Source organism: Varroa destructor, unplaced genomic scaffold (genome assembly GCF_002443255.2).
Source record: "Varroa destructor unplaced genomic scaffold, Vdes_3.0 BEIS01000005.1, whole genome shotgun sequence".
NCBI lineage: Eukaryota > Metazoa > Arthropoda > Arachnida > Mesostigmata > Varroidae > Varroa > Varroa destructor.
In genome coordinates this window covers 11,922,671-11,950,555 of record NW_019211458.1, presented here as the reverse complement: position 1 = coordinate 11,950,555, position 27,885 = coordinate 11,922,671, and the positions used below count along the sequence as shown (strand labels likewise).

Genomic DNA, 27,885 nt, shown 5'->3' with positions numbered 1-27,885 from the left:
TATACCAAAACTGCGAATGACTTCGCTGTCTGAAAAATACCTCGGTAGTAGTAATCATCACCCGCTTAATTATTACCTAAAAAGATTTCTATACGAGGACACAAACTTTCAAATAAATTTTTAACTAGAAAATGATATGTTATTGGGCAACAATGTCTACTAACGTCGATTAAAATCTCACAACGCCACCATTGTTTTGTATAAACAAAAGACCGATTATCAACGAATTTTCTATAGACTATACATATAGGTGTCCTTCGTAATTTGCAATAGGTATATGTAACGGCATTTAACCATTACGCTGTTTTTTGACGTATCAGGTCGCACTTCTCTATAGCTCAATTGTATCTAAGCTTCTAGCCTGGCATTTAACTGCTATAAGGGTAACGTAGTCCTCGACTACGTTCTGCGCCCATAACCATTTGTGGAAATTTGCTGGTTTGTTGCCATCTTTGATGCCTGTGTGTATACACTCACGAAAATTTGAATTTTAATTTCTAACAAAAGCAACAACCTCTATTGCTATGAGCTACAATCTTATTTTTGATCTTAAGATAACTGTTATAAAAGTTAATTTTTTCATACACACGTGTGTAAATTGCGTAAAGTATCTTAGTGACGGCATTGTGGATAGTGTGTCTGGTGATAGATGATCATTTGCGTTCGAACCCGAACGTGGACAGACTTCGCTTCGTGCTAAAAGCCGGCTATTTGATGGAATGCTCAATGGCAGTACCAGACGTAACATTCAGTTTAGGTGGTTACGTTAGTACAATAGCTGACCTTACTTCGTCATCGTGTCACGTTATGTCGGTTGTGTACCGAAGCATGGCTAACAAAAAACGACTTCTTTTCTCTTCTACAGTAGTGACTAAAGCGGAGTGTTGTACCCAGATAACAATACTCATCGTTTCTTCGCACTTGCCTGCCGTTTCCTGACTGCTATTCGCCGGTACCGGCGTCCCATTTTCCGTCCTACTAATCAAAATCGTGCAACCAGCAATTTAGCACAACATGGCAACCATTCAGCACGAATTCCTGAGAACCTAGCGAACCGCTTAGGCAAGTTTGATGAGCGGCAAATGGGGAGAACAATTAAGGTCGTCTAGCCGGATCCAGCAAAAAAATCATGTTGTGTTGGCGGTCATTTCCTGGCTTTAGCCTGCCGCATGACGGAAAAAGCCGACTAAGACAAGAAACAAGCAGCAAAAAAGAGACTGTCTCACCTGTACGGTGGAAACAGAGCAGATCAGGCCTGGACGCTGGTCTCTGCTGATCCAGAGCGTGACAAAGTGGTCAACTCACCCTAGGCTTGATATGAAGCGTTTGAAGCCTACAGACGACAGAGGTCTTGTCTTAAGGTTTTGAACTTTCCAATGTCCGAAGTCAGCTGTGGTAGTAGCGCTTGCTTTCAAAGCAGCAGCCGCCCACATCACCGCAGTGATTGTGCTAGCTGTATTATTGGCATCGGTAACAGCAGTAAGTGAAACAGAAGAAACAAACGTAACTGAACCGGCAATGGTGGCAATTGCGACAGCAGTTGCGTTCAAACTAGTGTCTAGCGGCTAGCGTTGAGCATCTAACGACAGTCTGGTGGTCTCCGCTACAGTTCCTCTCCTTTGTTGGCCTTCTCTGTACATTTTCTGTCGCCCTGTTCCTCCACTCGACTTCGTCCTCCTTCGGCAGGCGTTGCCCGTTCTTTCCTGGACAACGGCGGAAATGAGTTCCAAGAGCAGAGGCATACTTCCGCCAATGCAGCAGCAGACGCAACGCCTAGGCAGCACTATACAGCCACCATCCCATAAGGCGCCAGGAATCAAGAGAAAAAAAAGCATTCCCTAGCACTGTTCCCTACAAGCCGAGCTGAACGGACGGAAATCTGGACTGAAATCCTCTCCCCGTCCACTTTGTGTCCCTACACTTTAACACACTTTTTTTCAGAACGGAAGCCACGTTGATGGGGGATGCGCAGATAGCTAGGTGGCGCAAGGATACTTGTATCCTTGTAAAGGAATACGTGCAAGCGCACCCAATAGCGTGAAGACGAAAAATTTACTGTGTCTAATGCTCGGCAACTGTTACGTAGCAAAAAACTAACCAGGATTTGACAGTATTTTCTATCTATATAATGATCAAATCTAATAAATCGGTCTCCTAAAGCTTATCTAGCTGACCATTGCACGAAGCTTTGAGTACGGAAAACACAGCTGTCATTGAATTTAAGGCAGTGTAACGTATGGTACTAAAAACAAGAGAGCATATCTTTGAGTCGCCGGATATGACCATAGACCCATGTACTGCTAGATAGAACACGAGTGCTAGGAGAACGCCAGAAGGAGACGTTAATATTTCGTCACAGACTGTACTTCCATTCGCCAAACCTTTATCGAATGCTGATGATGCTGCTGCAAACACGTGACTTTGAGACATTCTATAGGTTCTCGAAATAGAAAGAAAGGAACATAATAAGCCCCTCCTACTTAATAGGTTAGTAGGAGGGGCTTTCAACATGGCGATTAAGTGATACATAAAAAGCAACGAAACGTACTAAGCCAGTTGCCAATCGCATTAGCATAGGAAAATATCATTAAAAACTATCGACGTGAACAATTATCCCTTCCCTACAATATGTAAAAGCAACCATTTTCGGTTTCGCTATTTCTTCCGTAATTCTCCCGTCAAAATACCTATTGTATTATTATTATTGGAAGATTCATAAGACAGATCTGACCTATGTGTTGAACTATATATACACTAAAATAGATTAGGGACCTTCAAGGTTGGCTGAAGAGGCGCAAAGTGACTTCTGTCGAATTCAACATACGAAAAGAACCCTAAGGCACAAGATGGTTAAGGGCAGAGTACCCTTTTTACCAGAGGGCATAAGTACCAAATGAGACTGCGAAATAAAGAACCTAAAAACTCGTATTTGTCGTAATACGAATTTTCTGAGGACAGCAAGAATGGAACTGCCGGAGACCACAACTCATTGATGGCGGCGATATTCTGTAGTAATCCAAATTGAGCGATCTAAGGTTGTCCGCTCCAACGATACATTTGTACCGTAGTAACTACTCTAAGTTACGCCAAATGCAGTATGTTCTACTTACGATATACCTCAGCTTTCCTCTAATCAGGTCGCCCTACAGTTTCCATTTGCCAAACATTATCGTCATCATCAACAGACGTCTTTCGCAAATCTGCAATGAAAGAAGAAGTGAGTACATCAAAATAACGAGCAAATCTGTATCTGAGGACGATAAGAAGAACTACTTTCTGTTGTTACATACGAAGTTACGTTATAATCCACTTACATTTGAATGTACGGGATGTAGATCCTGAATTCCTATATAAATGCAAAACATTGACGAATAAAGCAAGCCATTGTTACTGCAATTATCGGTCAACAATTATTAGACGAACTTGAAGGTGTCGTTTGCTCTCTTTTATAATAACCTAGCAACTTTAAAAAATAGTTTGCATATTTTTTCTCGTACAGTATTAATGATTCGTCTAGATATCACCTCACGAAGAAAGGTATTGCAAATGCCCTAGGAGTAACGAGGAGACTAGCAGCCATGTTAAGGCTGACGCGAGCAGAACGGAAGTGCAGTGGTCTACGTTTCCGGCGGACGTCGCGCTAGTCGTCGGCTGCGGGAGCGGCCGGCCAGTATACCAATGAAAACGACTAGACATCCTACGGGGTACTACGTCCATTCTATTGTTGACTTGAACAGTTGAGTCAAGGTGGTCTCGCGTCGAATGTTTGATATCGCTTTTGAGCCCAGAGGGACAATCCCCTCGTTCGAAACAAACTTATCGTATCTTCTAAAATTATTTACCTTGTCCTACGATAATTAATGAGATTCGAACACTTTTAATTCATTAAATCCGCCAATAATTATAAATGGACCTACAGCCTTCCCTCATTTAAATTTACAATAAATGTCGAATCAATTAAAATCCATAGCCAATTTCTGTTTTTATAACGTTTATCATAACCGAGTGCGGGCTGTTCATTACTTGAGAAGTTACGCAACCTTATGAAAGGGTAGCCAAAAATTGACACCTTTGATAGTAGCCGTGTGTGAAACTGTTGTCTTTTTCTTGTGTATGTCCCTGTACATGATCGACAATAACATGTATCTGAAACAAAACAACGAAGAGAAAGGGTCCTGTAGATATTTTTGTAAGAAATGGCAAACACTTGCATCTAGTTCTAGTTTGAAAAGGCTTTGTTAGGTCTAATTCTACATAACACTTTTGAAATTTCAGGACATGCACGCGAAGCGATGAAATTTGAACGGAGAGATTTTTCCTTTGATACTTTGGATCCTGGCTAGGTTCTAACAGACTTGAAGACTAATGAATTTACCCTTTCTAAAACGATAATACCATTTTGATGGGCGCTACGTAAGAACTAATTTTCTGCAGCATAAATAAAAACATTTTCGATTAAAGTATCCGTTACTTCTAATGTGGATACATGGGAATTGCTGGCAGCTTATATTTTGACCACCTCAATTATTTATTTCATGTTCGATCGTTTAGTTCGTTAATTGCATAACGTCACGCGTCTACAGACCCTAACACCTTTTTTCTTGGTTCGCCTTCTCGAACGCCTGTTTTTGGCCAGCCAATACGCTGCTACGCTGACAGTAACTGGCGAACGAGTAAGAAGGCCCCCTTAAAAGCCAACTTTACTGGACCGTAGAGGACCCGTACAGAACAAAGAGCTCAATATGAGAGGAAGTACCCCGTTTCCCGCAAGTGCCTTTCAAATCAACATCTATGGAGAAAAGCGACAGTATTCCATACGAATTATTCTACACTATAATATCGGGAGCCGGTGACAGTATCCATATACAAAGGTTTCTACATAAAGGCAAGCTAAGGCAAACAAAGATTTCAAATAAGCATAAACAACAATCCGTCTTCCTTTTTCTCACACAGCCTGTTTCTCTAACGTGCGATAATTAACTGTGATGTCAGCTCGTTTTTTTTTTGTCTCAAGGGACCACCAGAGACATTTGTCTCTAGTGGTCCCTTTTTCATTAAACTCGGCGTTCTTATTGGACATGTTGTGTCGACAGAGGCAGCTTTGCAGCGCACTTGCCAATGCTTGTGGTGCGTATGTACGTAATATGTATTGCTTTTCTTCTTTAACTATTCGCTATTCTTCCAGCAAGAAACTCAAATGGTCCAACCGCTTACGCCATATGCGATGTACGGCTAATCCAGTCAGTGCGCGAAGTCGTAAATGGTATCATCGAAGATCTACGAAGATGCCGACATTGTGGGCGCACGCCTTTTTCAACAAAGAACGTCTTTAAACTAAATTCTGTTTCCTATAGACAGTCATCGATTTTTCTGTTGATTTTAGCTTGTATAACAATGATGCAAAGCTGCCTTTTTGATATGTTTGGTTGGAAGAGGACTTCAAACGTGTTCAATTACGCCTTGATTAAGGGATCACCCTAGCTGAACTTGATAAATGATCATAATGAGAGCTGTACATAATGCATTAGAGAAACAAATGCAAACATTTGGATCATGTCATCAATTTAATCATGTTTAAAACCGCTATAAACAGCATACTCTGTGGGGAAATCAGGCGGAAGCAACTATTGGATTTGTTTCGAGAACTGATTGTGAAGGAAACAATAAATAAAAAAAACTCTGATTTGCGTAAGACGATCGATGGCGTCTTAATTCCCATGCGACAAACAACTGAAAGTCACGGGCAACAATCAGGCTATTTGAAGTGTTCGTAGGTGTGTCCGCAGACGTCCCATAGGCACTAAATCCATTAAATTCATTTTCGCATTTCCAAACGTTTATACGAAAAACGTACAACGAGTCATGATTATTATAATTATTGCTAGATCAATTTTATCTGACTACAGCCGTAGTTTAGTATTTTTTTACGCGTCATCGAACTTCGTGCCTCCTTATACAGGTATCTAGGTTCTAATATCATCTTGGTGTAGCTCAAGCGCTCAGCATGGCATAAACTAACGTCCCAGTTGGCTCGAAACCATTCTGGCGTTGTACTAGAAAAGTTGAGAAGCTTTCTATTGGGCCTAGCAGTTGCTGAACGTGGACGAGACGTTAGCGTACGAGGTAGCATTCGTGTAAGGACAAAACTCTGTGGCAACATTTGATCATGCCATTGGGCTGAGAACGTATATGGAAATACGCTCTTTGCGATATCCGTTAGCTTCCAGAAACGTTCGGGACTTAGAATTAACATTAAGCTTCCGAACAGGTAGTACATCTTGAACATGAATTGAACGCGAGCTTTGAAAAGACATAATCCTTGATTGTCAGGATTCTACCAGGTGTGATTGCGGAGTAAATCAGTAAGGTAAACATGACCTCGGATATGGCCCTCGAAGGCCAGCCAGCCTTTTCTTTCGCTAAGCCGAAACAAGCATACAACTACAGACTTGCTCCATTAGGATAGACAAATGTAGATCCTTTGCTTGTTATAAACATACAAATATGTGTAGAACGCGAAAAAACCGAAGATGGTTTACATGTGTAAAGGATCCATTGGACGTGAGTCTACTACTACATGGATGTCTGAGCAGCGTTCTAATTCATATCAATAGTATACTAATAATAGTAAGATGATGAAAACAGGATAATAATATTAGCAATAAAACGAAGCATGGAAAGACGACCGGCATCATATTCTTGAAACGAAGAGTTCTATGGTTGCGCATCTTTCTGCAGTATGAAATCTAGGTACTATATTGGTACTTAGCTTTTTTTCTAGAATATAACAAAACAATATAGTCCACCGTATGTAACAATCAGATACCAAGGCAATGTTTTAATCAAGATATAGTGTATCTGCATTGCAGCGAAGCTTGACCAATTGAAAGGATAATTGAAAAGTACGTCATAGGCATACATACTAACGTGGCCAAGCTAGACGATCTGATAAGGGCTGTCTAGTTTGTATCGCTTAGAACTGTTATTATAGGAAATTTTTCTCTTCATAGAGCTTTTTTCAGTTGTTGTTAAACAGCATTGCCTACAATCGACTGTTTCATCCGTTCTGCGATTTGCTTCTCTTTATAGTCGTGCACAAAAGAGGCAGCGGAAGCAGCCGTTCTATGTGAGCGTCAAGGAAACACACGTAGCGTTTAGTACTATCAGACAAAAAGGCAGAACCATAGTAATATTGGCTTTAATCGGACCAGGCTGCTGTGGTCACCGTGCTTGCTAAACAAGACAGTCAGTCCTACGGGTTGCATTGCGAATTTCACCTTTATTAATAAGCTTGCATAACGCTTTGTCGATTAGAACAAACTACAACCTAGGAAATAAACTTTTAGCCAAAAATTTATGATCATCCTATAAGAAATTGGGATCTCAATAATTGACTAGTTGACTGACGGTTAATCGGTACTGAGCGTTTTCGACAACTAAGGTCAGATGCCACTATGAAGACGGGATCGATTGGCCGTCAGCAACACTGGACTGACGGAGAACAGAAAGCCAGCCAAGTTCATTTCAATGTATCGTTATGGCAGCAGACTCCAGGATCATCGTGGGCTAAGTTTTCCCCTGTTGCACAGGAACTCCCTCACGTTCAATAGCATTTTGCGATGGGTATGGCTCATGCCGACAGAGAACGGGATGATGTTTTACATTGAGGTTCTGTTGTGCGCGTGACCGTTGCGAATCGTCGAAGACAGGTTATGCAAGATGGAATGACGCCAAACAAAGACATAATTCGAAAAACAAGACGTAAAATGTGCATATTATCGCGTTGTTGCGCGATCGATGGTTGAAGCGAATCACTTACTTCCTCGACTACGTATTTTCGATACATCTCGATGTGAACAATGACAGCTTCGTCACGCATGTGCGTGATGTGGTTTCGTGACGAGAAAGCTCGATAAAATATGGAAAAATTCTATAAATTTTCGCCATAAAAATTCTATAAAACCAATTGCATTCCGTCCACGCATGGATATATGACAAATAATTGTTTTTGTTAAATACGTAAGTAGCTTGCGCTAACATACGTACGTTTTTAATTGTTTACTACTTGCCTTACATAGTTTGTTGAGAACAACAACTGCTTATAATTACCTCGTGTTACTTTTATTGATAATATCAAATAGATTCTTGCACGAAATCATGTCTAAATGATACTTCCTGGAAAAGGTTCAGTTGAAGCCAAGATGAATGCTCGGAATTAATTTACGAATTAGGCTTGTGGAATCAATCGCTGAAAAACTATATATGCAAATATGGATTTTAAATTTGTTCAAGAGTCAATTATAGTCTATGATACTGGACAATATCTCAAATAGCCTATTGTATTTTTGAAAATTTCGGGACATTTTAAAAAATACTTGACAGTTCTTGACGTTTTGAAATATATTTTCTTAGAATTAATCAAACATAATTGTTTCAGGTGCTCAAAGAACGATATCGCACAAAGTATTTTTCAAAACAAATCAAACCGGCAAACATTCCTATGGCCATTCGTATGGCTTGATAACCATATTTACGAAAAGTTTTCCAATACAAAGCCTATATCACTAACCCACTGAAGCAGCACTGACTATCAAAAATCCCACAAGACCAATCATAATACTAAAAAAAAATTAACCTAACCGAAATAAGGGTGATGAAAGCAATATTTGCTCGAAGTGAAGGTTTTATTGAATGGAATGAAAAATAGAAGTGGGCCAACTTTATACCGAGGTCTTCAAAATAATAAATCCGAAACTGCCACTAAATTTCCTGTGATCTCGCCTACGATTCATATTTTTTGCACATTTTTTGTTCTCGAGATCAATTGAGAAACACGATCAGTTTGTATATGTAACTACGCAAAACTCTAAACTTGAAAAGCTTAATACGCTCAACTCAGTGCGCTCATAAAGTTGCCCGATAATAGACTCAATGATATTTAGGTATATTGTTTTAGTATCCGTTGTTGCTAAAATTCAACATAATATTATAAGCTATCTTCGCCAAAACCCCTTTTGTTTTAATTATTTTTCCCTTGTCTTGTCCCGTTTCTGAAAAAGTGCAAATGACATGGCAATCACGTGTCAAGGGGAGAACCTTTTTTCTCTCTTCTGTCCCCGTTCCCTGTTCCTGTGCCTTCGAAGGCATCGTCGATGCCGCCCAAACGAGACAAACACATTCCTTTCACGGACGCTGTCTTTGCCGCCAAATCGAGAATCAGCGCAGCAAGGAGGATCTGCCACTAGATCATCGTCGACAGCGGCCAGGCGGAACGATAGACGAAACAGAAAATGACGGAAATGATCGGATCGGAGGATTGGTCTCGAGGATACGATAGAGGAAAAACAGAAAACATTCTCAAGATATTTCGCTCTGTTATCCAAGCAAAGATGAACGTAGAAGTCGCTTTCGCTGCCCCGTCCACTGACACGAAGGTCGGACAGCCTTTTTGTACACGTATAGGGCGTCAAATTCTAGTGGACTTCTAAGAATAGGCTGAAACCAGCTCATAATAGCATTGTCATCTTTTCTTCCGGTACCCCGGGCCGGCCGTTAGCTACTTGAACCGGTAAACACTTTACACTCGAGCGGCGGATACTTGTTCAGATAAGGAACAGTTTTCTACTTGAACCGTCGGCATCTTAGCATCGTAGTTGTTGATGACGATGTGTCCGATGCTTCGATAAAAAAAAGCCTCTTCAACAAAGGTGTTCAAACCTTGCCATGGTGTATATGTTTGGTTTCCCTTCTAGACGATAGTCTGCTCGAAGCATCGAAGAACTAAGTCATGGTTACCTTGACAATTCTACGAAAAAGGGCTAGAACCGCCATTATCAGTTCTTCCTCCCTCGCGACCCTCCCCGTCCGTATGTTACTATTGCAAAAATAACATAAAGCGAAAAAGAATACACATGAGCGCTTAAATGTAGTATGGTTTCTGATTATAGATTAGCGGTCAGATGACTGTTCAGTTTTATTTAGTATCTGCCTAATTTACACCCGTACGTACATACACTGTTAACCTTGCATCTATGCGGTAGCCAAAAGCTCCGAGTACACTGGAAAACAGAGCACAAAATTCTCACGCTAAAACGTACGCGTTTCAATCTAAAATGGTTCAGCGATAAAGGCACAAAAAATTAATCATTACGGCATTAGCATACAAAAAGTGAAAAGAAAATATGCTATGAGGACAACGGTTCTTACTGTTTTCTACTGATCGACGCATTCCCTCTCCATCAGGCTCAGGAATATCTGAGGTTGTTGACCTGATACGAAAAATGTGCAATCTTTTCGTCTGTCTGTTTCAGTCCGTTACCTTTAGTATGATGCCGGATACGACGATAAATGTGTTTCCGCATCGCTGTGAATCCTTTTCGCAGTTACTCCCTACTTATCCATAGCAATGGCGCGCAGAGTTTACTACACTACGTATTAAAGGCATACGTATTGGCTAGATGTTGGCAGTCATTGGGATGGACAAGATGAAGAATCGGGTAAAGCCTGCAGGGAACCAGACCCTGGGGCGGCCAAATTTTATTGAACGCATTATCCTGAATAGGTGAGATATGAATTCAATTCGCGGAAGGGGGAGCTTGCTGTAAGAATGATGTCTATTGACGGCTCGGTTTGCATTGCATTGTCCTGAACGTAATGGAAAAAGGACTTTGATAGTCGTGACAAATCGGGATAACGTTCCGGAAGACAAGGGTGACGATGGTGACTTTACACCGTTATAAATGTGTGGGCGAGTGATAAGAAGGTAGACGAGTCGTGCAGGTTAGTATTTACGATGTTCTGTCGAGCTATCTATATGATGCACCAACTTGGGCATTTACGCTGAAGATATGGCTTACGTATTTATGCCGAATTCTTTCCTGTTTACTGGTATAATACAGAAGTATAAAGGATTCAACTGTTATACAAATGATACTAATTGAGTATTTATGATTCTTCCACGCCTCCCTACCTACATGGACTATCTTAGTTCAGAAATTTGTCCCAAACATACTTGGAAACCTTGCACGGCAACTGCTGGCTAAAAGTTCAGTTCAAGTAACTGCAAAACTTTTCGATTAGTGTTTGTGAAGCGGGTTTTTTCATTTAAAGACCAAATTTCACGTAGCGTACTATGATCTTACGAAGGCATCGGTGGAGTATGTTATCTGCTATAGGTGATAGGAGTTTTATTTTAGAATATCTTGCTAAAGTACGTTGCCTTAGGACACGAAGCGTACAAAGGAGAAAAAGCACAAAGCTTTATCTAGCTCCTCAGCCTGTGCCCTAACTAGGAAACATTTTTCTTAAGCGCGTAATGTTTGCTGCCACGAATGTAGATTGCAATGTTTTTGTTCACCGCTGCTCATAGGTTCATAGGCCAGCCCAAGGTTAGTCCTTCGATTATTTGTTCAGCCACATATGTCGTATAGTATATCTTGTTAACCGAGCTTGAACTACTTACTTCTTGCTTTTTCAGACAAAAATTAAGTCGTTACTTTGAAACTTTGCAGAACTGAAACTCGCAAATTTTGAACCTTAGTATCTAATTTACTCTCGTTTTATACTGTATCGGTAAGTCGTTAGACATTGCTTCAGACAGCTGGCTCCCAGCACGAAACGAAGTGTGCCTACACCCAAATTCGGACCTAGATTACCGCTTGTTATTAAGTTTAGCAGGCACTTCATATAGTATGCACCGAATAGCTATAAGTTAACGAAACGCCTGGACGTTATCATGACTATTAATTCTGCGCTATTAATGACTGTCAATGTCATGCTGTTCATAGACGTTTTCATTAAAAAATGCTCATCTAATGTATAGGACGGCCAAGGCTGAACATCTTTAAGCGCTATCCAATGGTGCTTAGAATTCACATAACTATAAACACTTATAATTTTCCTCAAATATACAATAAGCTATTCTCATAAACGTTCATTAATCAAGAAAGGCACGTATCGATGGCGTTTAAAAAAAGCGTCAGAATGGTGAAAACACACGATTCGTTTTTTGTCCTTGTACTAAGCCTCTGAAGAGGTACAAATTTTGGCTCGGAAACCCAGCCGGTAAAGGCCTTACTGACTGAAGAATACGTCTAGACCTCGCCTAGTGCCGGCAACGCATAACGTGCCAATCCCTTAATTGAACCACCCCGCTGACAGTGTACCATTTCGAGTAGTTTTTGCGGTCGCATACGTCTCTTTCGGGTGCTAATTGAACACAGATGTCACTGACGTGCTATAACGCCCCTGATAGTCTGAAGGCTATCTGCAGAAAACAGCGCGCCATTGTGTGACATTCAGGTGACTGCTTCCATACTTAGTCTAGTTTTCGTATGTAGCTGCACGTGCTGGGCTTGTATGTTCTACGTTTAGTGCATAGATAAGTAGAAATTTAAGGTGTACTTCGGGTGAGAAAAGAGTGAACTTTATAGATGCAAGTGATAACCGCAAACAGGTGGTCGAGGTATCATCACAAATAAAGAACTGGCTTATTTAAGCCAGCTGTGAGACGATTTCGTCAATAACTACAAATCCATTTACATTCGATAATAATTTACCGTGAGTAGTGGCGAATGCATTGTCATCTTAATCACCGCCCATAAAACCACAGGATCTGTCGTTTCATACACAAGTCAATAAAGGTGTGGGATCCCACTTTTAAGCAACAAACATACGAGTAGAGTATGGCTTTTCATGAACAAAGAGAGAAACCGATCCGGTAGGTTACTTTACCTCAGCGATGACGACAACAACTGTAACGGAAACATGATCTGAACTAAGAGCCCCCCAAAGATTAACCAGTTCGGTTGATGCTCGGGTCTCATTGTTTTACATCGTTCGTTGCTTCTTCCAGAATCCTTCAGTGAAGGACGGCCGACTTTGCGTGCCACGCACAGGACCATACTGCATGCTGTGGCCTCAAACCGGCGTTAAAGGACTCGAAGCTCTCTCTCTCTCTTTGCATATGTTTAAAATTTTGCAAGCACTTCACGTCGAGACTCGTTACCGTTCCACTTGCCGCCGCCGCCGCCGCCGCCGCTCTAGGCGATGCAGTCCACTTGGCCCACGTGACATAAAAGGCAATTGCTTCTTGTAAGACGGAGCCGTCAAGGACAATGATTCCATCATAATATTCACCTCTGATGCTGTGAGCATGACTTTTACGAGTGACAACCTTTACCCATGCTTCTGCAGGGCCGCTGGTGATGATAGTAAAGGCTGTGTTACAGCGTTGTCGTTCCCATAGTAAAAGCTTCGGAACACAACTCTCAGAGCTCGCCACTGAAGCGGGGTTCTCACTGTCCTAGCTGTTTACATTGTCTCCACAAAACAAAAACACTGATATATTTTTCGAGAAGGGTAAAATATAGGGAGGAATCGAGTCAGACGAACATGTGGGACGGACATGAGTATCACTGCAAGCAAGCTAATTATACACCGTATACAGGCCAACCATACGAATAGCCCGTTAAAGCGTCAGAAGCAACCAGTGAATATTGTATAAGAGATTTTGGTTTTTACTATTGGTTACAGGAGACAACGCTGTAAGGAAAATGAAGATGAATAGAAATATCAGGATAGTTATATATTGGTACGTACGTTCGGGGATAGTATGTTCAGCTTTGACAGTCCCATTATCTAAAGAAGAGCGTTCTCGTCGGTTCGTCTAAGTTGAGCTGCTTTTTCATTTCCATGGTTTGCAAGGCTGTCCTAGAACATATTCTGTGATAGAAATCCAATGTTTAGACGTTTTATAAAATAATGCGGACGCTGAATCTACTTGTACTAAAATACTCGGAGAGTCTAATTTAATTTAAATTTAAATTTCTATGAAGAAATCTTCATTGAAGTTCGGCATATTGTTAATATCTTCTATAAAAAGCTAGTCACAAACACGAACAGCTTGCCTTAAGTGCCCGAAATTTTCAAATATAATTAGAGGCAAAAAACCATATTATTTAGAACAAAATGAAAGAAGCTTTGAAGAAGAAACTTTATGTTTGTAATTTTTACAAAATTTAAAGGAAAAAATCTAGCTAATTAGAGAAAATATTGATATATTTTGAATGAGTAGCATAGGGCAAGGGCTGAGACACAACATGCTTTGGTTGCGAAATTTTTCACAATTGATACTGGATTTGCCAGTAACTTTATAACGTCACAAAATAAGACCGAAGTAAAATCACCAGTTGGTCTTCAAGTTCTAAATTTTTTCGTAAATTACTTTTCAATTGTTATCCACCTGTCACGAGTCTATATAATCAATGTTTGCCAAACCTCTAGTTTACAATGGGGTGCATGTCTTGATTCACCTAGTTTATTTTATTTATTGAGGAGTATACAAAGGTTGGGTAGGGATGTGTGGAGTCACGCGTAACTGGGCATTTGGGCCCAGCGTTTCAGCGCGCCGTGTATCGTACGATGTTTGTATTGTAAATTGCGATGAATTGAAATGCTTTTTTTTGCAAAACACAACGTAGTAATTTCTAATATATGTATTTAAACTACGGTGTCACATAGCCAGGCTATAATATCATATCAAATTTAACTCATTACGTTTCAGATACTCGATTTGGTGGGTGATCTCACGTAAAAGGTGCCCACTGTCAGCCCTACTATATTTACGAAAGTTATTTTAAAAAAAACTACCAAAAATAACTTGGACAATAACTCCAGTACTTTAGAGAATATTTTTTATTTAGCTAAATGTTGAAAAGTGAGATTCTAGACTTAGCGTATATCAGTCTATTTCTGCAGGCTACCAATGAACGTATACCAACCAAGTGTAACAAGTCAATTGATGTACTGAACGAATTCAGTTAAATTAGAACATATCTGATTTCGATTTTAGGACACCTGTCTTGAAAAAGTGGGCCTTCTGCACGTATACTCTCCCCAATCAGCTCAACAATTGATTCGTTCATCGCAGTTTACATTGCTATATCCCATTTTTTTGCGTTGTTTTTGTCGTTCGATTAATCAGCCTTGGGTCCATTCTTCAAACGTTTTGTGTAGCTGTCAACAGCGTGACTCACTCTGTTCGCTCACAGCATCGAACTAAAACCATATACACAGCGAATTTAGATTTTTTTGCCACTTCAACCCTTCTCTATAGGTCCGTCTAGTCTCCGATTTTCTCTATGGCTTCGCGCCTGTCCACTGGCCTGCGTCGAAGGCGTGCCGTCGCGTGAGCTCTGACTAAGACTCGTTTTTTTTTTCGTAAGACCGCTGCGGCTCCACCGAAGGCCGCTTGGAGTGCGCAAACGATCACTCGCTACCAGCTGTTATCACTGCACTTTTCGAAAAAAATATTTTTTTTTTTAAAACAAAAGGATTAAGACAAGCCAGAGCAACAGTAGGAAACGGGTTCATTTTCTTAAATGACCCTATGAATACTGCGACATTTTGTCGTATTTAGATTTCAGTCGGGTAGACAGTTATTCTTATCCGCTGTCAATTGTTCGACTTCTCGGTCACTGTTTTTCCGTTCTCTCAATGGGGCGTACGTCGTAGGCTCCTACACCGATGTTTGCCAATGCCTGAACATCAGACCCACGAGTAACGTTAGAGATAAGAAGACAAGTCAAACAAACCGACTCTCTAAATAAATGCACATTTATATCGTTGAGTAAATAATGCTCCTGCATAACGATGCGCTGATTACACTCGCACGTGAAATGAATATAGAAAGCTGGAAAATTGAAACGCAAAAGGTTCTTATCAATCGTTAAGGGAATCTCTGGAAACATAGCTCGGCCATCGTATATAGATGGGACGGAATGCGGTATTGACGGCTTGATAATGAATTGCGAAGACGTTATATCCATTTATGAGGTACGGAATTATTCAGTTTGTGAGTTCTTCTTTTCTATAATGGTGCGTAGTATCAGATTTATGTCAGAGATAATCAGAATTCTGAAGAAAACCATTTTACCAAATCTGTATAAATGATGCCGTTTAAATGGCAATCGGTCTGTTTTTGAAAGAAAAAATAATTCGTTTTTATGTATCAATTCGAGCAGACACCTTTTTTCAAGTATGTCATCTTAACTTGCCAATGTATATATTGGTTGAATTTTCACGATGAAGTCATTTTGCCCTATTTTCATTATCAGGTCCACAAACGATTTAGTGTCGTATATAAACGATCCATTATGTAGTTGCGTTCTAAATTGCCACCGATCATCCGCACTGATATCTTTTTAAGCCCAAAAACTGCTTGTAGCTCGTTTGGCGCAATTACTGAACACGGTTTGATGATGGACATCGAGAATCTGTGGTGTACGTTTACGTATGTGCAGGAATCAAGTCTAAAAAAGCCAATGCTTATTATTACTATCATCATTAATACCAATTACTGCAGTTAAAATACGAGTAAACCATCGCTCCCTCCTAGACGGGACATTAGATTTTACAGATATTTTTAGATCGCTTTTTCGGTGTGGTCGAACTGCGACGGGTTGTCGTTTACCGGGTGAATCACTCTGTTACGCAGGTTTCGGCCGGACGGCGTGTGCTCCGAAGCAGCGCGGCCAAGCGGCAAATTAATGTTCGTGCTTGGATCCATAGGAAATCTGCCAGCTGACATCTCTTTCCGCAACTGTCGAACCAAGGTCTAAACGCAGTTTAATATTGAAGTGCGTCCTTTGAAGCTGTTTTATAGAGTGTTTATGCTTTACGTGATACGTCGTAGGCAGAAGGTCAAGCAGATATTTTTTAACGAAACCATCATGAGGTAGTGCTACACACAATGTGTCTAGTTTAACCGTTAGTCGTGTAGAGGAAAGAAGCGAAATCGACGCGAATATCGAGACAACGAAAGCGGTTGTGAAGAACTATCGAAGTCACTTATGGAAGCTCGATAGTTCAATAATGAAATGTATTTCAAAGGATAAACCAGCGACGCTCACGTGTCGAGGCAGTGAAAACAATATTAAATCGATTTCAACTATGAAGGAGAACACGAATGACAGTCCGTCTACGACAAACAGTTTGACTGGTTAGCCTACAGATGATTTTGCCAGCACGTATACGTCCGTCCGGTAACACTGGCAGCTTTGGTCCATACCCCACCGAATCCCTGCTACGGCGGTTTGCGGGATCGCGTTGGTGTTAACGTTACCTCTCCGTTCGTGGAACCTGCGCAAGCTACGTCAATGTGTTGTAATCACAGTGCTACATGTCAGATTGATTATTATTTCCGAGAAGGAACGAATAAAATAAATACATTAGGAACAAAAGAGAATGCTCGTGTCTTGAGTACACTCTACGACTATCAAAGTGAGAAAGACTATCACTGTCTAAAAACGCTACAGACGAGTTGTTTTTTGGGCGAGGCTGCTACATTGTATTCGCGCTTCTGCTCCTACAGAAGCTGCATTTGAAGAAACAAGACTGCTGACTTTGCGCAGGTCCGCTTGCCGCAGTGTCTTCCCAAGAGATTAGACGCCAAATCGGTAATATAACAAAGCTATTCCTTTGTGTTTTCTTTGCCTTGTTCCGGATCTCCACCGTTACAAATTCGATTCTCTTTATTCCTGGCCTCTTTCTAGCTGCATCGTATCGGTACGACGAAGACGGAGGATTCCTCTTCGTAGTGAAAGTGTCATCTGCAAATCTGACACGTTTCTCTAGATCACATCGCGTGTACTTCTGCGAAGGAAATGCTCGCCAAACGGAGTAAATTATTAGATTACGCCCGTCAGTGCCCACAGCTGCTCCCGCTATGGCAATTGCAGAAGTCGTCACAACATTCTTGGAGTAACGACATGTGAGAGTGCGCTCGTGCAAGTCTGACGAGAGACATGAGGTTTACTCTTGAAGGAAATGCTAAGTAGGTAGGTAGGCAGAGAGAGAGCGAGAGAGTAACGGAAAATGTGAGTGCGAGTGTCGGACAACCATCGAAAGAGATGGTAGCGGGGATATAAACAGAACAAACTATTTAAAAGAAGAACACTAATTAAAATAAAAGAAATTTTCCTGCGCAATCGTTTACCGCTCTCCGAAGTATGGAACTCAATGCGCACTCCGAAATGATGGATTGCTGATGCAGACGAAGGAGGCATAAACATTTTATTAAATATTCTGTTAACAAGAGCAAAAAAAATAAAGCATATTGAGGCTTGTAGAACTGTTAAACATAGTCATTGGTTGGAGCAATTCACTAATTGATGCGGAGAATAATTAGCTGATCAGAGTTGTTCTGAAGTCGGAATCATCACTGTCGACGAAGCGCAGTAGTATGCGTTGTAAGTAAAGTCCACGTACTATGTACAGTGTGCACTAAATGCTACTTACGCCTATTTAGGACAACTCCGATTCAACAAAAATAGACATCTTCTCTTTTACTAAAGAAATCATATTTGATATAATATTTCAGACTTAAATAGAATTTTTATAGCCGTTAACAAAGAACAGACTGCTTTTAAATTAATTGATAACTCATGTCAACAAACTACTTGATATCGTGATTTTATTCCAGTGTTTAAATCGTTGGGTATTACTTCAGACGGCTAGCTCTCAGCATGCAACAAAGTATGTTCGTGCCCAGCGACTAGGACGGGTCTCTCAATTTTAGCAAGCAATTACGTTACCCATTGCGCTACCAAGAGGCAATATATAGGTCTCTAACTCATGTAACTTCAATCTCTCATGTAATCAGACATCTTGTAATAACCTTGTGAAATATAACGAAGCGCACTCGATTTTTAGGCTGTATGCACTTAAGTTATGTGATGGGAAATTAAATTACTTATCCGTGTTCTGTCCCCTGTCAGTTGCTTACATTTTTTTTTAATGTTTCTTTAGACTTTTATTTATTATTCACATAACGTGTTCTTTTTTCTGCTTCATATTCTTGTATATTGCTGGCATATACATACATACATAGGTATATATCTATAGCTGAAAGCGAACAAAACTCTGACATCTTCTAGAATATGCTACAGTGTATCTCAACGATCCTTTGTCAAAGCAGACGTGTTGTTTGTTGCTTTGAAATGTTTCCTACGCCCACACATCTAATCCAACGGCTCTCCCTTTATCACGCTTCCGCTTGTATTTTCCGCGCTTAACTAACTTACCGTAATCGATGAATTTTACAGTCTAATAGTGCGTTTGAAAGAGCTTGCTGTTGTAGTCATCATTGATGAGAGCGTCCAGCAAACAGCTACAAAGAGAAGCATGATCCTGAAAACGCAGGCGGGTTTGCATGACAATAGCCCAGTTTTTGTCCTTCCTAGGCTCAGGCTGCAGATGTGCTCTTTGCATACTAACCGAAAGCTGGCTGTAAAAGAGCATTCCGCGATAACCACATACAAAACGCTAAACTAGATAATACTCACACTTGTCGCTGGCATGCAATCATTTGCTCCGTGCTTTCTAGGCGAATGTAAATACGTGCATGAAACAATTTTAAAAACGCGTTCAGTGAAATCGAAGTTTATTTTTCAACAAACGAATTTTACCATAATTTAAATCGCATGTACTAAAAAGGCACGTGCATTCTATATGCATCGGCGTCCACTTATGGTGTGCCCAACGTATAGATGCACAACATATTTTTATCATTCAATCATTTATTTTCCAACTTCGTTTTTGACCCCAAAAAGGCACATTGGCACCCACAGAGATTACTATTATCGTTAGTATTATAATTATAAATTCTCTAACAATATTCGCAGCGTCTTACCGTCAGCACCTATTTGTCATAGCAGGATTCTCCTCATAAGTTTTCCTCGAAAAAACTATCTATCGTGTTGCTCCATTCCTGTCTACATCGAATCGGTGTGTAAGGTATAGAACGATGTAATCTGAATTTTCAGACCAACACGGAACAATGGGCTCTTTTCTGCTAGTTAGTTAGTTCGTCCGTGAATCCTCCATGTTTGTTCCTGCTGTTTCCTAATTTTACACACTCGATGCCGCAGCTCGGCTCGTTCTGAGTTTGTCAGTTGTGTCTATCGTAGCCGGCTTGATTGTATTGAGTTGGACCCGTAATAGTCAACGAAAAGGTGGATTTTAGCTGGCAGGAACATGGCAACCGATCTCGGCCCCATCGGAACGTACTATACTGTCCACCCTGACACCCCAAGCCATCCTAACAGTTTCCGCATACGTCCGGTTGACAGCCTCCCGCTTATCGCCATCCTTTCGTAGTAGACTTTCGTGGGCGCCACTCGGTTAGTGTTCCATTCGATTGAAGGACACAGCATTTTTCCATTAACTCCCTAAATTTTCCAAGGTCTTCAGTCTGGAGAGAACACGCTCGTTCTGGAACCAAAGGCAGCACCGCAATACTGACAGCACCGCCTGCTGTCCGCCTGTTACTCTAGCCTTTAGCCGGCTGCGGTTCCTATCAGCACTCCTACTGCTGCCATTATTACTAGTGATTACCCAATAGCAAGCCAAAGCCAGCTAGAATCTAGCACGCTAGCGAACACGAAAGCACAGACAATCTCTCCGGGATGCTCAGTAAGCGGTCCTCCTAGAGGGTGCACAGTGGACTAAACGGAATAGGAAGGGGTTGGCAAATCAAAGAAAAAAAAAAAGCGGAAACTAGGATGAGTCCGGACAAGACAGGCCCTTTCCGACGAAGTCGAAGAGTTGCTGGCTACTAACAGCAGCTGTAGCGCCAGTGGTGGAAGTAAGTGAGCAAACATCGTGAAGGCTAAAAAAGTTGTTGGTTCCTCCGCTCACTGCCGCTTCATTGCAGTGTTATGTTGCATAGTTTTTCTTTTTGTGTTGCTGCTCTTACGTTTGGTAACTGCGATGTGGAATGGGCAAACAGCCAGCTGTATATACGGGTGCACAATATGGGAGTCGGTTGCTATATAAAATAGCCTACAATAGCATGGGTGAGCGGCAAGGATAGCTAAGCAGCTATAGAACACTGGCAAGGAACAAATCTTTGGACACTGGATGATATGTGCGGCAGGAGTTAGTTAGCCAACGCCAAATGTCCCACCATGCCTCGGCAACAATCGAGGCAGAGAAGGGGAAAAAACTGGGCCAGAAGCGTACCGATACGCAGAATACACATCACATCCGTGTATCGTTGGGTATACATGCTATAGTTACTGGATTTGCTCCATCTTGCTTTTACTTTGGGCTAGGAGCCGGACACCATATGATATACACTATATTATTAAAGCAGCTGAACCCTTAGTACAAGCACGTTCCAAAAGACGACCAATTTTATCATCGCTGCTGTCTCAAAAAAGAAACCTGCTCAAATCCCTAGAACAAAAAAGGGAAGAACATTTATTAAATTATCTTTTAAGGCCCCATTACGCTTTGCTTATACGCTCCTAGACGCACCTATAGTGCTTCTATATATAACCAGCATTGTGGAAACACATTTATCAATATTTATATGTTTAATATAATGTAGCTAGCATATTTTCTGTAGCTAATAGATCGATGCGTTTCAATAACGAGATCATAAACGCATCGGCTCGCGAACCTTTTTTTGATTAAATCCACAGTACCGTTGATTGGCCGACTATTCCACCTGGTATACCTAGGCATACGTGTGATAGAAGACAGGAGCTTTTTTAGCAAAGCAAACTCACGCGAATAGACATACGCGCAGATTCACCCTGAATACATTGATAAAGCAGAACGAAGTAAGACAGTTGGCTTTAACAGAAAAAGAGAAACAACATCTTGCCCTACATACGTTTCGGATATTGTAAACGGGCTTTATCAATAATATTGCAGTCAAGCAAACACAGACGGGGACAACGACGAGGACCCGTCAAACGAATCGTCTGTCAAGAACGCCAAAACGTTTACATACTGTATGGATGGCTAGGTCATTAAAGAGAACTTTATATAGCGACCTTCTAATCGCTAAGCAGACGGGCTTCAGGAATACTTTTCATTATTGAACAAGCTTCCAGTTACTCAGATTTGAGATAACGCCGTCTTGAAGTTCTATACGAAGTAGTGCTAAATATGTTACTATTAGCTTTGGAATACATATTTGAGGTTACTCTTTGCTAAATACTATCATGTATCGCGTATATTCGAAAGTTTCATGGGATTCACAACGCTCAGTTATTAGGTACGGTATCGTCCATTCCTGAATAGTTTTAAGGTGGCAATTCCGGTTTTTTGAAATCATAATTTCCCTTTCTCATTAATTTTCGTGATTTTTAGGAACAAGGTCTGTTTGAATATTTCACAGTTTTAATTCAGATAACATGACAGATCCAATTAACAACCTTTTTCGAAGAAAACATACCTCACCTCAGAAAATCATATATTACTATTGGGCCATAAGACACGTATATATAAATTTTTTTTGTCGACGTTTGTTGCCCAAGTAACTCTATGAGATTCTGTTATGTGAAAGCAGAATAAATAGCACGCACAGCTGCACAATATGATGAAGTAAGAGGTCGGGGATATATGAGAGATAAGAAAAATAATACTAAGAGGAAACAGGCAAAGTATACTTAATAAAATCTCCACTATTTAATGTTAGGTGCAGCAACAGAAAATCCCGCAATGTATGTTATAGGTATAGTTGGGATACGCGGGGTTACTGAGGCTGATTTAGTTGTTTGCCAAGGTAGGCGTCGACCTTTTTAAAGGCTTCGATGTGCAATAATATGCGTGCATCAGGGAAAATATGTCTTTTTTGTCAAGACACAAAAATGCCGCCCCTGCCAAGAGTATAGCCTCCTGCAGTAAGAATACGTTAGGAAACAAGGTTATGATTTTTACTTTTAGAAAAAATATATATATAAATTATGTGAAAATAATAACCAATAATTTGTTATAAGCCCACTGCAGCAACGTGTTCGTTCCTAAAAACGCACGTTCTCAGTGAGTGAAGAATTGCTTCTGAGGAAATTCGCATTTGCATTAAGCAATATCTTTTTTGCAGGTCCTAAACATGTATAACGTGGCTACCATTCATTACCGCTATCTTTGGTAAGATAGCAATTTTGCAAGCAGAGATTCATTTGGGCTAGTTACTTTATTGCAGCTGCATTACTTCTAAAAACAGAACAGATATTATTGTTTGAAGTAAACTTATCGAATTCGAAGTGGTTTTTGACCGACAATGCTTTTTTTTTTCTCTTTACCAGGCCCTTCTATATACAATGCGTTTATAAAAAGAAACCATTGATTCGTTTCGCATAGAACCCGATATTGACAAGGCAAGAAAAATTTGTTTTTGTTGTTTTTCAGCCAGCTTTTAGCTTCACTGGGTAAGTATGAAGATACAATTTCTTTTCCTTATGAGTCATTCTTTGATAGGCTGTGATGAAAAAATATATTTGTTTGAGCCTCGCAGACTTCCAGCAGCGTTTAGCCTCGAACTTTTCGCAGACTCTTGTATTTTTACACGTACATATCTATAGCGTATCCTGCAGCAGATGTCGTTACCAGAGTATGCTCCATAACAACACGAGTTCCTGCTTAACCCTTTTAGCTCATGTTTTATTGTAGCACTGCATGAAATAGGCCGAGTTTTTCGTTCAAAACCTAGTTCTAACCCGACTGTTTTCGGGATTCTGCTTGTCACCAGCTATCGTAGGCTGCGAAGCCATCTCACCGAACAATATAAGAAATTCAGCGATCCTTGACCAAGTAAAATCGCTCGTACGATATAAAGACGTCGATGCTCGTAGGCATCGGCTCAAAATAATACGTCTTCGAGTCTCTCCTAACATAACGCAACTCCCTGGGTACACTCGTTCTAATCAAAATTATACCCTAGGCAAAGGTTTCAAATTCATTCCTCAGTATCATCGAGAATCTAACTTTAGCTTTTCTGCTAGCTCCCGTTTCCCCTCCTGGGCACATGCTGCCGTATATCACTAGCAGATAAACCAATCTTATTGTAGTACCCGTTTGGAAAATGAAAACAGCTCAATTCCTATTTGATAATACATATTTGTCATCTGATTGCAAGACATTTATGTAACATATTCAGCTAATAGACCTATTTACTATTCAGACATAATGTTATAGAAGCTGTTATTAAATATAACTAGTTTATTTACTTTAAACCATATTTATGAGACTCTGGCGTGTCCAATAATGGCTACTACATTTGCAGTTAAGTGTATCAGTGCTAAATTTCGCTCATTAATATATATTGTTATCTGTGACCCATCCTATTCGTAACTATTATCAATGCTCCCTAAACCCATTCTAAGAAAGAGGGAATCTTCCTTATCAACAGCAGTGTCATACCGAAAGAAGTTCAATTTCTGACAGTGTTTCATATGGAAAATCAGATCTGCCTGAAATAGCCGATGCACTTAGATCCTTGGTCGCAAAGGGTAAAAAATATCCTTGGTTCACTTTAACATTATCGGAGATCCCTAAAATAATTCTGCCAGGTTTGAAGATCGTGGGCAAGGTTTCTTCATTTGACTCTGTTTGGAACCAGTAGAAAACTTGCAAGTAACCACGGCGAGACCTTCAATAAAGCGCTATCTACTCTGAGCGAAGCATGACTGTGCTCCGACAGTGAATAGAATATGTCAGCAGTTCTTCTTAAACATTACCATTTTGCTAAGATTTAACCCACATCTGTGCCTTACTTCATATATGTGGTCATACCTTCGTAAGAGAGCCTATAAAATCGCTACCAACTAAAAGTTCAACAAATATATAACATGTAAATAATCTGACGAGCATATATAATTCAAAGAACACACTCAATTTTTAACGCTTTAAGTCAACAGCAGGCGCTTAAGATTTGAGCGAAGCCCATCTGATATTATAAAGTAACTTGACCGTACAAATGGTGTTTTGATGGTCAATATAAAAATTATTTAGCGGGTGTACCTGCATACTCTTGGTACATTATCAATATCAGGCAAACAGCTGACATAAGTATATAAGTGGTCGCTGATTCGATAATAGTGAGTTTGCGTGTGGCGTTTTAAAATACTCCGTATTACGCGAGAAATATGAATGTCTACAGAGTATCAGACCCTAAGGTTTGGCGATATCCATTTACCCAGTGATACCCATTTTAGATCAGTTAGCTATTGACGATTTAGTATACGATAATCTGACGAGTTCGTTGGCAAACAAGTTTGCTTTAATTACCTTCGGAAGCGGTCCACTTACGAGAGAGTGACTGGATTTCATGCCAAGCACTGACACGTAACGACAAACGGACTTGTTTGAACGGCCTAGATTTTATTTGTTAGGACTTGTCGCCTACATTTTTAGGCGCGTGCCTAACAGATATATCAAGTGGATATAGTTACTCAGGTCCTGCTCTGATTTTATGAAACGGCATGTTGAAATACTAGTTCGTGTCGCAGATCCTTTATTGTGCAGGTAAACTGGCCAAGAGCCGGAGGTTGAATAGTGATGAGATAGTGTATTGGCCAACACGCTGCTAAGATTTGAGGTGAGCATTACTGTTTCGCAATACCATGATTTTATATGGTAACAGCTGTACTGCTGCACAGAGGCCACAGTTTTTCATTCATCGTAGTAATTCTACGAGTTTACGTAATCTATATATATGTATATATAATATAAAACTTTATTGGCGGTAAAGAGAATCTAGGCTCGATGTAAGACCATAAACTGGATAAATCAAAGAACGCTCACTCATGGAACGTATTCATGGTTTCACATATATTAGGTCGTGTACATACACGAGAGCCAGCAAACACACATAGACACGATTGACATTGTGTCGATGACGATCCTGTGTCCAGACTTCACACGCTAATCTATCACGGGTAGGCGCCGCTTGCACGGAGTGTTCGGGTTCCCATTGATGTCTTCAGATCATCGTTTGTTCGCCTTAAACACACTGGAACATGACAAAAACCGTTGCAACGTCGTATTTGCTCAGGTTAATATGGCATCAGATATTTCCGCAAGTCCTACAAGCCGTCTCTTTATATAAACGTTTGAAAAATTATCACCAAAATATCCAGTGACAAGTATCCAATGAAAGAAACCTCGCGGGTCCACTTAGACGCATTGCCGTTCGTTTAACGGTTGCGCGTCGTTTCCCCAATCAGGGTGAATGTACTAGAGATGAATGTTAGTGCGTCAGTGACAGTTTATTGGGAGTTGAGAATTAGCTAGGTCGATTGCGTGAAGATGCGTGACGTATGTATCGTATCAATGCATTTGGTGATGCAGTTATTAAGGTAATCAGTAAACAGATTGAACTATGACGGTGACCTTGTTAACTATGGTAAACGCAATTACGGTCAAAATAGTCTGAATAGGTAAAAAGAAAGTTTCTTATTAGCAATATACGGACGTGAGTGATCATGTTCAGTTGCTATAACATCGCATTGTTCTGTCACGTGAATTTTAGCGCTAGGTGAATACGACCTTATTTATATCCCTGAACAAACCTCCCTGGAGAGCTCTTTGTCGCCAGCCAGAGCGATGTACTAGTCACGGGTAAAAGGGTCTTCCTTTTTCGACTTTGTGGTTGACGAGGCTCTCACGGATACATTCGTATTCACCGCTGTCTAGTAGCTTTAACGAGCGACTCGTTGGCGACTGTGATCTTTTTTTTCCGCTGCTCAACTGCCTTGCCCGAACCCAACTACAGCCGCGCTATAAACTTACTCCGCACTTCACTCACGAATCCTTTTTAAATTAAATTAACAGTACTACAATGGATTGAATAGAAGTTACATTTGCATCTATATATATACACATGATGAACTATGTCGTTTTTTACTTGATCTACCTGTAACAATAGTATACATCCGTCTAGAGTAAAGGCTACGTGAGTGAGATCGCAAGTTACGAAAAGAGGCAGGAGTTACAGAGACTTTTTACGGTGTTTACATGATCACATGGCCGTGCCTTCTTGCCGCTGATATGAATGTAAAGGATGTGCTGTTGCTTTTCGGCTGAAGTTCTTGGTATTTTATTGAACACAAGGCAGGCATCGGCCTACAAAAAAAATACGATGAAGAAGGTAAGTATTGCGGCTTACAGATATTTTGAGATATGCAACTTAGTCTCTCTGTTCTGGCTGACCGCAGTTTTTCTCTGAGCGTAAAATGGTGAATTAATTTCGATTCTGCATGTAAAAAGAGTATCACGCAGTAACCCTTTGCTCGTAGCTTTTCTTTACGTGTATCAGTCAGATGCATGTGTGGCTTCGACACGAAATGTGAAACAATCTAAATATATATAAAACGCACATATAATCTACTGCGGGAGACGGCTGGAGGGATTACGTGATGTTCCAACTTAATGAGTCATCAAAGGAGGCTTGGCTCTGGCATTCGTATTCAAAAGCTACATCCAGGAAGTCGAGCTGAACACGCAGACTGTTTAGGGGGTCAGTGTTCTTAATCCACAAAAAAAATAGTTGAAAGATATAAAGACAACTGTAATAGGCATACAGTTGTCTTTATTCAACTATTAGGCATAGCTTCAATTACTGGTAATCTTTTTCCCTACTAAATCTGGCAGCGACAGTCTCCAGGCAGTATGAGACTCAGTGGACGTCACTCCAAACCAGACTGCATTAATCTCGTCACAATTCGTCAACGTAGTTAGGTTCTATGCAACAGTTCATCGTTGCTTCTGCTGCTGTATTCATGGTCATCAACCTGCCTCTGCACTCACCCGCCTAGGGGCAGTAGGCGACAAACAGTGAATGGCATATTGATCCGAAGCTTTTGTTAACCCCCAGATCTCCCTCTGTTCGGATACTTGGCCGGACCCCATTTCGATCTGTCCTTTCCTCGTCTGCCTCGTGATAAATGATCCCGACAGAATCTAATATTAGATACGGCACCACTGCAGCACAGGCGATCTGATGCTGAATATACCAATGCAAGTGGAGTGCTGCTGGCAAAGGAGTAGGATTGGCAGGCTTCACCTTCATTGATGCCACTGAGACTCTCAAAA

The 27,885-nt window shown here is 40.7% G+C and overlaps 1 long non-coding RNA gene across 2 annotated transcripts in view; it reads left to right on the top strand.

Annotated features, from left to right (window-relative positions):
* The window catches only part of LOC147755279 (uncharacterized), a 57,284-nt gene that overhangs the window by 26,942 nt on the left and 2,457 nt on the right, over window positions 1-27,885 (top strand). The window contains exons 1-3 of one of the 2 annotated variants that reach the window (XR_015329129.1): window positions 16,712-17,837; window positions 22,895-22,941; window positions 23,203-23,222. The exons of the other annotated variant lie outside the window; for it this stretch is intronic. This is a non-coding gene — a long non-coding RNA (uncharacterized LOC147755279). Of the gene's footprint in view, window positions 1-16,711; window positions 17,838-22,894; window positions 22,942-23,202; window positions 23,223-27,885 lie in introns of those variants that run through there. 2 annotated transcript variants of the gene reach the window in all.